Source organism: Lepus europaeus, chromosome 19 (assembly GCF_033115175.1).
Source record: "Lepus europaeus isolate LE1 chromosome 19, mLepTim1.pri, whole genome shotgun sequence".
Taxonomy (NCBI): Eukaryota; Metazoa; Chordata; class Mammalia; order Lagomorpha; family Leporidae; genus Lepus; species Lepus europaeus.
The window spans coordinates 8,018,607-8,031,170 of NC_084845.1; the positions used below are offsets into that span (position 1 = coordinate 8,018,607).

At 61.7% G+C, this 12,564-nt stretch overlaps 1 protein-coding gene across 2 annotated transcripts in view; it reads right to left on the reverse strand.

Moving 5' to 3' along the window:
- Positions 1-12,564, reverse strand: part of BICRA (BRD4 interacting chromatin remodeling complex associated protein) — a 56,351-nt gene that overhangs the window by 42,935 nt on the left and 852 nt on the right. The gene's annotated exons all lie outside the window — the stretch shown is intronic.

Here is a 12,564-nt window from a genome sequence, read left to right on the forward strand (position 1 = left end):
GGTCGGGCACAGGGTAGGGGGGCAGGGCTCCAGCTGGGCGCGGCCCAGGCCCAGCCGCATGGCTTCAACGTCCACGCCTCCGCTTCCCATCCAGTTTCCAGCTACTGTGCGCCCCGGGGGGCAGCCGATGACGGCTCAATCGCGTGGGTCCCTGCCGCCCACCAGGGAGACCTGGGTGGAGCTCCTGGCTGTTGGCTTCGGCCCGGCCTGGCCCTGGTTGTTGAGGGCATTTGAGGAGTGAGCCAGCAGATGGAAACTCTCTCTCAGATGAAAATAAACGAATTAACTTTTATACTGTGTGTGTGTGCCTGTGTGACTATAATGAAATTTCAACAGAGGGAGAAAGAGAGGTTGAAGACGCCAAAGTGCCCGGCAGCCGCGGGTGACGGGGGGATGCAGCACCCATTAAGGAGCCAGTGACAGCCTGTAAGGGGGCAGGCTTGGTTATTGGGTTTTTTCTGGAGAGGCGGATGGGGAGCCGTGCCGAGGGTTTGCCAGGCCAGCGGCACAGGCCGAGGCAAGGCACAGGCACAGCAGGGAGAGGGGAAGTGTCGCCTGCTAGGCTGCTCTCTCGGTCCCAGCCAAGCTCCAGCCAGCGCGACCCCTCCAGTCCCCCGAGGAGGGTGAGCCTTCCCGCATCGGGTTTCCTGAAGCCCACCTGTGCCCCCCCTACCCTGCAGGTGCGACGGAGACGTGGAACGGAGCAGTGAACGACAAAACCCAGGGCCACAGGACACGGGTGTGACGCGGCCACAAACACAGGATTCTCCGGCCTTCCCTGGAGCACAGGCAGCACCGGGCGGTGACAGCCAGCGCTGACACTCCCACAGCCCCATCTGTGTCTAAGCGCACCCACTAGGGAATAGGGTGAGCCTACAGCAGCGCCGCCTCGGGCAGGTCTTGTGGCCAGCAGTGCGGCAGCTGGGTGGTCACTGTCAATACCAGTCCCGATACCAGTCCCGGTCCAACTAAGCCTTGAAGTTCCCCAAGGCAGGGATGCAGAAGACAAATTTGGCTTCAGACCCCTCCTTGGCCACACCCTGATCCTGACCCTGACCAGGGGCCCTCGCCTCTATCGCCTTGAATCCTAACAAAGGTTGAGCATCCAGGGTTCAAAATTCCGAAACCCAAAATGCTCTGAAATCTGACTTTCTCGAGGCTACACTCAAAAAGGCCTCCGACCTGGGGGCACTGCGGATTTCAGATCTGGGATTCGTGAGGCTCAACTGGCCAAGTGTAGGCAAATGTTCCAAAATCCAGGGCGTGCATCGAGTCCAGCAGTCACTGGTCATGGCACCTGCGTCCCACATCGAGGTGCCTGGGTTCAACACCCAGCTCCGGCTCAAGCATTTGGTTCCCTGCCACCCACGTGGGAGACCTGGCCGGAGCTCCTGCCCCAACCCCAAACCACTGCAAGCGTTTGGGGCGGGAACCGGTGAAGGGCAGCTCTGCCTGTCCATCTCTGTTCACCTCTACCTCGCAAATAAAGTTAACCAAGACAATTCTAAAATCAAAAACAAACTCTCTGAAATGTGAAACTCTTCCGGTGCCCAGCATCTCCGACAAGGGACACTCACCCTGTGCCGGCCACAAGACAATGCAAGGTGACAGCAGGAGCCTCGGCCACGCCTGGCCACAGCTCTGGCCCCGCCCAGCTCCCACTCTGGGGGATGCCTGGGGGTGACTCCAATTATCAGCCCTCCGGCCACTCCCGGGAAGCAGGGGCTCACCTGCCAGACAGGGAAGGAGGAAGCTGGGTGCTGCCTGAGAATCCAGGTGATCCCTTTCCAACTCGGTGACAGCTGCACCCAACCGCTGCTGGGGTCCTGACCCGTCCACACAAAGCCTCTCAAGGGAGAAGCCTCAACCCGACGTGGGTGGGAGCCAGACCAACACCGGCTAACACCTCCTGACCACACACCTAGAAGCGGCACCACCTTCTAGAATATTCTCTGGTTCTCTCTCTTTCTTTTGTTTTATATCCAGAAGCCTGGCGGATCAAAAGCCATGAAGCAGCCAGACCCGGGTGAATTCTTGCAGTGTCCCCAGAGGCCAGCAAAGGCCTGGCACTGGGCGTCCACTCAGAACCCCTGGCTTGCTGCGCACGCGCGGCGGGTGGGCCCGGCAAGGCCTCTCTGGAACGCCCCCTGGCCGTGGAAGCGCGCGCCCCTCTGCCTCTGAGGCTCCTCTTCCAGGAATCTGGGGGGGCGCACTCCTGCACCGCACTGGGGGCCCAGGGTGCACTGGCCGGCCGGGCACTTCCTGGCTTAGAACCTGCCCGCTGTGAGTCAAAGCCAGCACCACAGAGCGGACTCCAGAGCCACAGAGGTGGCGTCCAGCAGTGCAGAAGCCACGGCGCACCCTGGGAGGCACAGGTGATGGCTCAAGTGCTTGGGTCCCTGCCACCCACGTGGGAGAACCCAGAGCGACCTGGGGCATCGAACTGGCCCAGCGCTGACTGTTAGGGTCTTTGTTGGGTGCACTGGTGGACAGGAGAGCCCTGTGTCTCTGTCTCCTTTTAACCAGGTGGACCCGAGACCCCGGAGCTGCAAATGTCCAAGTGCCAGCCCTTTCTCCCTGGGGTTCCCTGCTGAGCTCAGCGGCCTGGCCAGGGTGTCCCGCACCACCCATGCCAACAATGCCGGCCACCTCCCAAGGGGAAGGCAGCCGGTCCTCCCGCTGATGGGGTAACCAAGGCCCCTGGCAGCAGCTTGTCACCCGTCCCGCTGGCTGCAGGAAGTGGCACAGCCACGGGTACCTTAGGGAAGGCAGCTTGAAGGTTAAGGAGGGAGCGAGGAGCGGAGCTCCGGCCTCTGCAAACCCAAGGCTGCTTCCCAGCGGAACGAGGGCCCCGGGGGCTGCCCGCTTGCCATGGAGCCGCTCGGGGCCTCAGTCTCCTCCTCTGTCCAATGGGGATGCTCCCAACGCCCGCATCAGAGCCCAGTGCCCGGCCCAAGGCAGAGACAAACGACAGGAGGCAAAGGGAACCGGACGGGGCAGTCAAGGAGGGCTTTCCGGGGGAAATGGCTCCGGGCTGGGAGCAGGTGCCCAACGGCGCATGGTAGATGACGGGGCAGGACGTGAGGTCAGAGCAGGATTCTGGAGGGCGGGCAGGGGTCTTCTCTTGAGGGCCTCAGGGTCAGGGTCCGGAAGCTGAGCTCCAGGTCCCGGCTGCTCCGCTTCCCACCCAGCTCCTCACTAAAGCTCTTGGGAGGCGGCAATGATGGTTCAGGTGCTCGGGCCCCTGCCACCCGTGAGGGAGACCCAGATGAGCTCCAGGCTCCCGGCTGTGCTCTGCCCCAGCCCCGGATACTGCGGGCATTTGGGGAATGAGCCGGCGGATGGAAGCGAGCTCTCTCAGCCTTTCAAGTAGATAAAAATCAATTAAACCTCGTTTAAAACTCCCTGGCTGCCTCTCCTTCCTCCCACCATCCTCCCCTCCCCCACCGCATCGTCTGGCTCCGGCCTCAACCCAGGAAGCCTGACCTCCAGCCCACCTGGGCTAAGACCTTTCTGGAAACTCTGGGCTGCTGCGGGAGATGCTGACCTTTGCCTGACCCCCATCACTCAAGGCCACCTCCCCCCCCCATCTCCCTCTACCCAGGGCTTTACTGCCTGGGGGTCCGTTTCCATCACAGCCCTCAAAACCTGGCCCTAGAAGGGGGAACTCTCTCACGCCCTTGACCTTGGGTCCTGCCTCCCTTTCTTCCCCCACCCCCAGGGCTCCACCGCCTGATCCCAGCGTCTCCGCCCCGCCCCACCCCACCCCACCCCCAGCTACAAATGGCCTTTGTGCAAGGCACCTTGGGCTCTCCCAGACTTCTAGCCCAAAGCCCCGCCCCCTTGCCCCAGCCTGCCCCAATAGCAAGGCCTCCCGCCCTGCCCCACTGGCAATCCCAACACTGACTGCACCTTGCGGGAGGTGGGGGGAGGCCGGTGTGAGCCTGCCTTATCTCCCTCCCCCACCCGCCGCCGGGCTGTTTATGCCCAGGGGCAGAGGGGCTAGGCCCAAGCAGGAGAAGGCATGGGTGTGGGCGTGGGCCTGTGAGGCCAGAGGCGGGGGCACAGCGGGCAGGACTTGTCTCAAAGAACCCCCCCACACACACACACACACAAGGCAAAGGAGAACCTCCTGCGGAGCTTCCAAAAGCCCCTGGAGGGATGAGGACAGAAGTTTGCTTATTTGTGGTGCAGGAAAACTGTTGCAATCCTCGCCACGAACGTGGATTATGAAAAAACTACGTTTGCGCTAAAATTCACCCTTTCCTTATTCAGATCATCTGTTTTTAAATTTTTATTGATTTTCACCGTTTTTGAAAAGGAGAGAGCGAAAGACATCATCCACCCACTCATTGACACTCCAAATGCCCCAAACAGCCAGGACTGGACCAGATCAAGGCCAGGAGCCCAGAACTGCACCTGGGTCTCCAAGTAGGCGGCAGGGACCCACCTGTGCCTCCAGGGAAGTGGCTGTCCCAAGTAGTGTCTTAACTGCTGTGCCAAATGCCCATCCCAAACTTAGCTTTTAATTCCATTTTTCCATGAACTTTAAAAAAAAAATAACCATTTTCAGCTACTTTAAAGTGACAAACAGATATCTTCCATTCACTGGTTCAATATATATATATTTCATATACTATATGTATAGCTATATATACATATGTACCAATATATACACCAACACAAACCTATATCACGTATGTGTATATATACACTTTTTTTTTTTGACAGGCAGAGTTAGACAGTGAGAGAGAGAGAGAGACAGAGAGAAAGGTCTTCCTTCCGTTGGTTCACCCCGCAAGTGGCTGCTACGGCCGGTGTGTTGCGGCCGGCACGCTGCGCCGATCCGAAGGCAGGAGCCGACCCAAAGTCAGGAGCCGGGTACTTCCTCCTGGTCTCCTATGTGGGTGCAGGGCCCAAGGACCTGGGCCATCCTCCACTGCCCTCCCGGGCCACAGCAGAGAGCTGGACTGGAAGAAGAGCAACCGGGACAGAATCCGGCACCCCAACCAGGACTAGAACCCGGGGTGCCGCCACCGCAGGTGGAGGATTAGCCTAGTGAGCCATGGCGCCGGCACATTTTTGTTTTTAAGGCAGACTTTGGGTGCTGGTTCGAGACCCAACTATTCCACTTCCGATCCAGCAGCATGATCATGGCTTGGGAAAGCAGTAGAGGATGGCCCAGGTGCTTGGGCCCCTGCCACCCATGTGGAAGACCTGGAAGAGGCTAATGCTCAGTTTCAGCCTGGCCCACCCCAACAGTCTCAGCCAGCTGGGAGTGAACCAATAGATGGAGGATCTCTCTCCCTCTCCCTCTCCCTCTCCCTCTGTAACTCTGCCTTTCAATCAGTCTCCCAAGGTCCAGAGCTCGCTCCGTGTGCTGTGACAGATGAGGGTGTGGTCCCTGCTACTGGAAACACAGGACCGTGTGGGCCGGCGTCTGGCACCACAGTTAAGATGCCCCTCGGGACTCTCACATCCACACCAGAGCACCTGGCTTCCAGTCCCGACTCCAACAGGTACCCGGGAGGCAGTGGCGACAGATCGACTCCTTGGGTCCCTTCTAGCTCCCGGCGTCGGCCTGGCCAGGCCACTGGGAACTAATCCAGCAGATGGGAGATCTGTCTGTCTTTCAGATAAACACACATATACACACTCTCACACACATATTCTCTCTCTCTCTCTCTCTCTCTCTCTCTCTCTCTCTCTCCAGGCCCACGAAGAGGACGCGCTGGAGAAGGGACGAGAGGCGGGCACCAGGCAGGGCCCCTCAGCAGCCAGCACGGGCTCCAGGCTCACACAGGGGGCACTGGGGAGGCGGCTAAGGTCAGGGCGTACAGTGCCCACAGAGACAAAGGCTCAGGCTTGGGTGCTGCCCAGGCAACAAAAGTGCAGAGCGATGGGCCTTGGGGGAAAATGCTGGTTCCTGGGCCTGCCCACTGGAGCATCCCAGCCGATGGGTCTGGGTGGGGCCCGGGGCCGGGCATTTTTTAGCAAACATTGCTGGTCCTCTGGAAGCAGGTGAGCTCCATTCTGAGAAACAGGTAGGGACTCCACACATGGGCTCTCTGCTCTGGTGACATGGTCCCCAGGCACTCATCCAACCATCATCCAGTCATTCTTTGGGTGAGCATCCCTGGGCTCCCATGGCAGCCCAGCCAGGAGCTGAGAGGGCGGGGAACGCAGCCTCGGCTTCCGGCTTCCGGTGCAGCCTGCGGGGACACCTGCCACCTCACCACCAGGCTGCAGGGAACGGAGCCTGTGCCTGGACAAGGGGGTGGGGCTGGGTGTGGGATGAGAGCCCCAGTCAGGTGCAGGGGGCCTGGAAATGGGGCAAAGGGATGGGGGAGGAAGAAGAGTCTCAGAGGAAGGGGCTCAACCCCGAGTAATGTCCACCCCGCCTGGGGTCCCTAAGATTCTAGGAGAGGCAGCGGGTCCACAGCCCTGCTTCTGGGCAGAGTTGTCAAAGCAGCACAGGGAACTTCTTTGTTTTTCATTTATCTGAAAGGCTGCCAGACAGACAGACAGAGACCTCCCATCGACTCCCCGAATGCCCGCAACAGCCAGGACTAGGCCAGACCCGTGCCAGGAGCCGGGGACGCAAGCTGGCAGGGACCCAACCACGTGAGTCGTCGCCGCTGCCTCCTGGGGTCTGCCATGGAGGGAAGCGGGAGGCAGGAGCCGGGCCGGGAGCTGGACCCAGGCGCTCTGATGTGGGCGGTGCTATCTGATCTGGACCTGAGCCACCAGCCAAATGCCAGCCCCAACACGCCGGATCCCGATGTGCCTGCGTCACCCACATGGGCCTCACCGAGAGGCCTCTTGTTATAAAGTACACGGAGGTGAGCAGGGATCGGAGGGAAAGCACACGCGGCTAGCTCTCCTCTTCCTCCTCCTCCTCCTCCTCCTCCTCCTCGGCCAGTGTGTGCGTTCCTAGACCCCCCCAGCGGAGGCCCAAATCCAGGCACAGCACCCAGCACCCCCTCCCCCAACCTGTGATAAAGTTCAGTTTATAAGAGGCCCAGGGAGAGATGAACACTAATCATAAAATAGAACAATGGCAATAGCACACTGCCATAAAAGTTAGCTGAATGCCACGGTTTTCCCTCTCGAGCTGCCTTGGGGGACCCCTCCCTCACCTTCTTAACTGGCTTTGGGGACGTGAGCCCAGGTAAGGGGGGCTCAGTGCCTATGGAAGACTTCGAATGGGGAAATGCGCACAGCCAGCCCCGACTGCGACTGCACCGGCACATTCCAGGGAGAGGAGCAAGGCCAGGTGGCCAGGGCTTGCTGCAGCGTCAGGAGCCGCACCTGAGGGCTCAGGGGCTGAGGTCTCCCCCAGGGAGATCCCCACCCCAAACCTGGAGTCACAGCCTCCGTTGAGGTGGGGGCTGTGGCCATCGCCCGCCCACTCTGCCATCACACAGCTTCCACTCTCTGGGAAGGTGACTCCGGGGGGCTTCGGCTGTGTGGATCCCAGGATCCAGGGCCACCCTCCATGTCCGGGCTTGGGAGGCCCACAGGGTCACTAGCAAGAGGGCCGGCAGTGGGCATTTGGCACCACAGTTCAGTGAGAGGTCGGGTCACCCACGGAAGTGCCTGGGTTCAACAGCCCTCCCCAGCGTCCTGCTAATGTGCGCCCGGGGAGGCAGCGGTGGTGGCTGGCATAATTGGGCACCCGCCACCCACAAGGGAGGTCTCGACTGAGTTCCCAGCTCCCAGCCCCGGCCCAGCTCTGGCTGTTGCAGACTTTGCAAGAGAGTAAATCAGCAGATAGGAGATACACCTGCCTGTCTCTGTCCCCTCAAGTAAATAAAAAACAAAACACAGGGTCCCGAAGCCTCTGGCAGCCATATCCGCTCGCTCAGCTCCCAGGGCTGCCAGGCTGTGACAGGGAGTCCACAGGAAGCTGAGAGAGGGTCACACACAGCAGCCAGCAGCACTCCTCCCCCCCAAGCAGAGCAGCCCTTCAGAGGGAGAGTGGCAGGCCGGGGTGTGTGTGTGGGGGGGGTGTGAAGGCAGGTACACCCGGCTTGGGGGGCAGCAGGGTCACTGAGCTCCCCTGGGAGCCTCTTCAACCTCGGAAGGGCATTGCTGCCCGCCAGCTGGGGCGTGCCCACAGTCCCAGCACCACCAAGGACGCCGCCCATCGCGACCTGCCGCCCGCACTCTGAGCCAGGCTCAATCGTGCTCCCCGCGAGAGCGGATTCAGAAGCGGTGCTCAAAGCAGCACCTGTGACTGCTGCGTGTGCAGCACCTCAGCCTGGGCTCAGGGCAGGGTGCCGCCTGCCCCCCAGTCGCAGGGCGAGGAGGCAGACGCAGGTGGTCATCCCACTTCTCTGACTCCTCCTCTACAGCGACAAATTCTGCCTGGAGGAGCAGAAACTGCACCCCAGGCTGCACACATCCAGGTGTGAACCCCCAAACCTGCACCAGCAGAAACACTCCCTCCCTGTCTCCCACTGCCCAGGGTGCCAGGCCTGCGGCGGCCAAGACAGAGACCTCAAGGGAACGGAGACAAATGGCCACAGCCTGCTTCCTGCTGCCTCAGTCTTCCCAGCCTGTGATATGAGCTGATGCCGCCACCTCCAAGGGCACAGGACAGCCTCTGGAGACACATTCTGGATATTCCCAGAAATCGTAACACCATCAACGACAAGAATTAAAAAAAAAAAAAAAATCACAGAAAAGCTTAAAAATATTGCAGCCCCAAAAAAAAATAAAATAAAATAACGTGTGGGGTGGGGGAAGGGCAGAGACCGAAAAGCTAGGAGGAAAATTCGGATGGTGCATGGGGATTGGTCAGGGACCGATGCTGTTCTCGATGCCTGGTGGTGGTGGGGGGGGTGTTACAATTTCCATAATAAGAGATTAAAATAATAATAATAAGCAGAGTGAAGCTTGGAGCAGGGCCCTGGCCTAAAACCCTGGGGCATCTATCCTGAACACTGCACCTCCTGTACCTTTCAAAGGGATGACTGGGGGGAGCGAGGCATCACCAGGGAGTCAGCACGGGTCCCACGGGAGAAAAAGGCAGTGATGACGACGGCCAGCTCAGAGCAGCCCTGCAGCACCTCGTGGGCCCATTTTACAGACAAAGAAACTGAGGCTCAGAGAAAGGATCACGTGCTCAGGCCACGCTGCAATGTGGCAGAAAGCCTGCCTTAGGTACCGAATGGGTGCTATGTAACCCTCAGAACCTCGCAGAGCAGGTTCCGAGATGAACCCACTTCACAGAGGGGAAGACTGAGGCTCAGCTCCGCAAGCCCTTGCCCACAGGCAGGCAGCCAGCAAGCGGCAGAGCCAGAATACAAACCCACCACCAGGTTCCTGAGCTCCTCTGCCAGCAGGCGGCCACCGGAGGCAAGGGCACCTGGGGTCAGACCCCTGGGAGAGCCACCAAGAGCCAGACCGGAAGCCCCGGCCCCACGGCACAGACTTGCGCCTCTCCAGGCACCAGAGTAGCAGGCTCAGCGAAATACCACGCAGGCAAGAAGAAGCTGGAAGAAAGGCAAAGCCATGGCCTCACTTCCAGACAGGCGTCCCACAGGAGAGTGCAGGCATGGAGGGCGGGGGGCTGGGGACACCCCACGGCTGCGCATGTCCTTCCCAGAGCAAGAGGGGGCAGGGGGAGAGCCAGAGGCTCTGCCTCCTGCCGGCCACCCAGGCGGCCTGGCCTGGGTCCCACTGTGACCAGCACACAGTAGGTCCCGGGAAGTTTCACAAAGGCACTCTACTTCCTCGGCCAACCGAATCCCCACCCCCTCAACACACACACACAGAGCTAATTGTCACCAACCCAGAAACGCCTTAGCAAGCGCTCCCGCTCCGTGGGGAGGAACCAGCGTGTCACCGAGACACAAAGACTCAAGTCAGCGGGGACAGGGCTGCAGGCAGGGGACCCAGCCAGGCAAGGAGCCCCAGGAATCCCTGTGACTCTGGTGGGCACATCCCCCCTGGCTGGGGATTCACTCAGGGGAGGGAGGGAGGAAGAGCCGTGGGGCTCCGTGGGGCTCCGTGGGGCTCCGCGGGAGACGCTGCATCCTGGGTACGGAGCTCCACTGTCGTGCCCGAGGGGAGGGGACCCAAAGAAGACCCCGCCAGGATCCGGCGGCCCCCGCCGTCCACCCAGGCCGCTGGAAAGGACTGCCCTGCTTTCCTGTTTCCAATTAGCTCCCCCACCCCAGCAGCCCTCGCATTCTTTGAGACCAGGAGCCCAGGCGGCCACACAGCGGGTGCTGGAAAGGCTTGGGGCTGCTCCCGGAGGGGCTCAGGGACCTCTCCCACCCCCCAGACCCTGGGGCTGCTCCCCATAGCCCTGGGGCTTGATGCTGGACCCCCAGGCCTTTCTGTAGCCTCTGGCAGACCTCACATCCCAAAGGCAGGCTAGGAGGGGGAGAGGCTGGGCAGGCCCCAGAGGCCTCTGGGAAGGAACTCAGCAGGGAGGGGCAGGGCTGCCTCCCTGGGTCCTGCCCTGTGCATCCCCAGCCCGGCTCACTCTCAAGAAGTGACAGAGACCTCTGCTCTGCTCCCGCACCCCTCCCCCAAGGTGGTCTCACCAAGGAAGACAGGTCACACCAAGCAGGGAAGTGCTGAGGCACTGCTAACAAGTGTGGGGGGGCCCTCTCTCCCATCAGCCCCTGTAGTCGGGCTAAGGGAGCCAGCTCGGCCATGGGACATGCCTCCCCTGGCCTCAGTTCTCCCACCTGTAAAACCGCACGCTCGCCTGTACTACCTCCTTCAACTCTCCCAGCCCCCACAGCCCCACGCTTCTCCAGCAGCGGTAAGTGCCCCAGGGATGGCGTCCCAGCCCCCAGAGCTCCAGCGGGGAGTGTCACGGGGTGGGAAGCCTGCTGTCCCCCAGTACAGGAGTTCCTCTGGGGCAGAGGCCTTTGGTCACCGGAGTGGGAAGTGCGGGCACACCTTCGGAGGGCACCGGTGCCCACTTAGGAGGTCAGTTTAGGGCAACGAGTTATCCCACTCTGCAGATGAGAAAACTGAGGACAAGCAGTCAACAACCTAAGGCCGAGGCCCAGGCCAAGTGGACACGGACAGGCACGTGTCTCCCCCAGCAGCAGGCCACAGGGCAGACGCATCACCATCACCACCACTGCCGCCACACAGCCCAGCAGGTAGCTAAGTCCCTACTCAGGTACGGCCAGCTTCCAGGCTCCCCAGAGGCCCCGACACAGCCAGGTCCTGGGGCGCCCACTCCTCCAACTCACACCTCCAAGTGTCAGCTCGGCGCGTGAGAGGCGCTGCTCCAGCCCAGGTGAAATGAACCTACCCTGGGCCCAGCTCCCAGGCATTCCTCATCCCTTCCCCAAACCAGATCTGGGGGGGGACAATGGGCGGCCAGAACCCGGCAGCTCTTTCCAGGAATTAAGTATATTTGAAACCCAGGTCAAAGTGAAGTCAAAGGGACAAAGTGCCAAAGAGAGAGACAAGCGACCCTGATGGTGCTGTACTGAGTCAGAGAAAACCCAGGCGGGCACCAACCTGGGCTCGGCGTGACCTGGGGTCGGGCACCCCGGGGCCAGCCCCTGGAGCCTCCATGAGCCTGCCTGGAAAACGGGAATGACAACTGCCTCTACTTCCTTTCCCGATGGTGGCCGGCCCACAGTACACTCAGCAGGAGCCAATACAGAGCTCCCAGGGCAGGGACATGCTGGGATTTCCAGCTGTGGGTGGAGGGGGGTGGTCCGGGGAAGGCAGAGTCCACCAGTCCCTCCAGCTGGGGGTGGGAGCAGGTCCTGAGCTGCCCACCTCCCCTGGCAACCCGATCCGGTTTTTTCCATCACCAGGGCTACATAGGAGTCGCTGGAGCCCCCCTGCCCCCCACACCCCAGGCCCTCAGCCCAGGCTAAATCCATCCTGAGTGGCAGGCCCAGAACCTGGGCATCCTGCAGTCTGCCTGACCCAGTGCAATCGAGGGGCCAACAATTCACCCCCCAGATCTGGCCACGCAGTGGGGTGCAGGTGTGGACGCGGGCTGCGGACCCCTGAGGGCTGCGGCTGTCACCGGGCACCAGCGCCAGAGCTGACACGGCGGCCTCTGACCCCACCTCCCGGGAAGTTCAGCTGCTCAGAACCACAAAGCAAAACAAAGGGGCGCCGAGAGGAAGGAGCTACGGTGCCTTCCACTGCCCGCCGGCGCTGGGCCGAGCCGAGCCCGCCCGCGGCTCCTCGCCCGGCTCCCAGCCTGGCCGCCGACCAAGGCCTGGGCCGCCCCTGGTCCCCCGGCGGCCGCCCCTGACAGGAGCCGGAGCAGCCAGGCGAGGGGCGGCCGGGGATGGGGAAACCAGATGGCTCCGTCCCTCTCGCCGGTGCCCGGGCCTGGCCGTCCTCCGCGGGAGCCCGGGGCGGCCCGGCTCACCCCAGGGAGAGGGCCGCCTTTGTCTAAAGGTCACCACCCGAGCTCGGCGCCCGGGCCGGGCCTGGCCTCCGGTTCCCAGGCCGGGCGGCGGAGGTGGGGGCCGCCCCGGGCCCCGGGAGGTGACAGGAGCGGAGATCGCCTCGACCCTCGACCCCCGCGGCGCCTCCCCCCGCCCCGCGCCCCGGGCC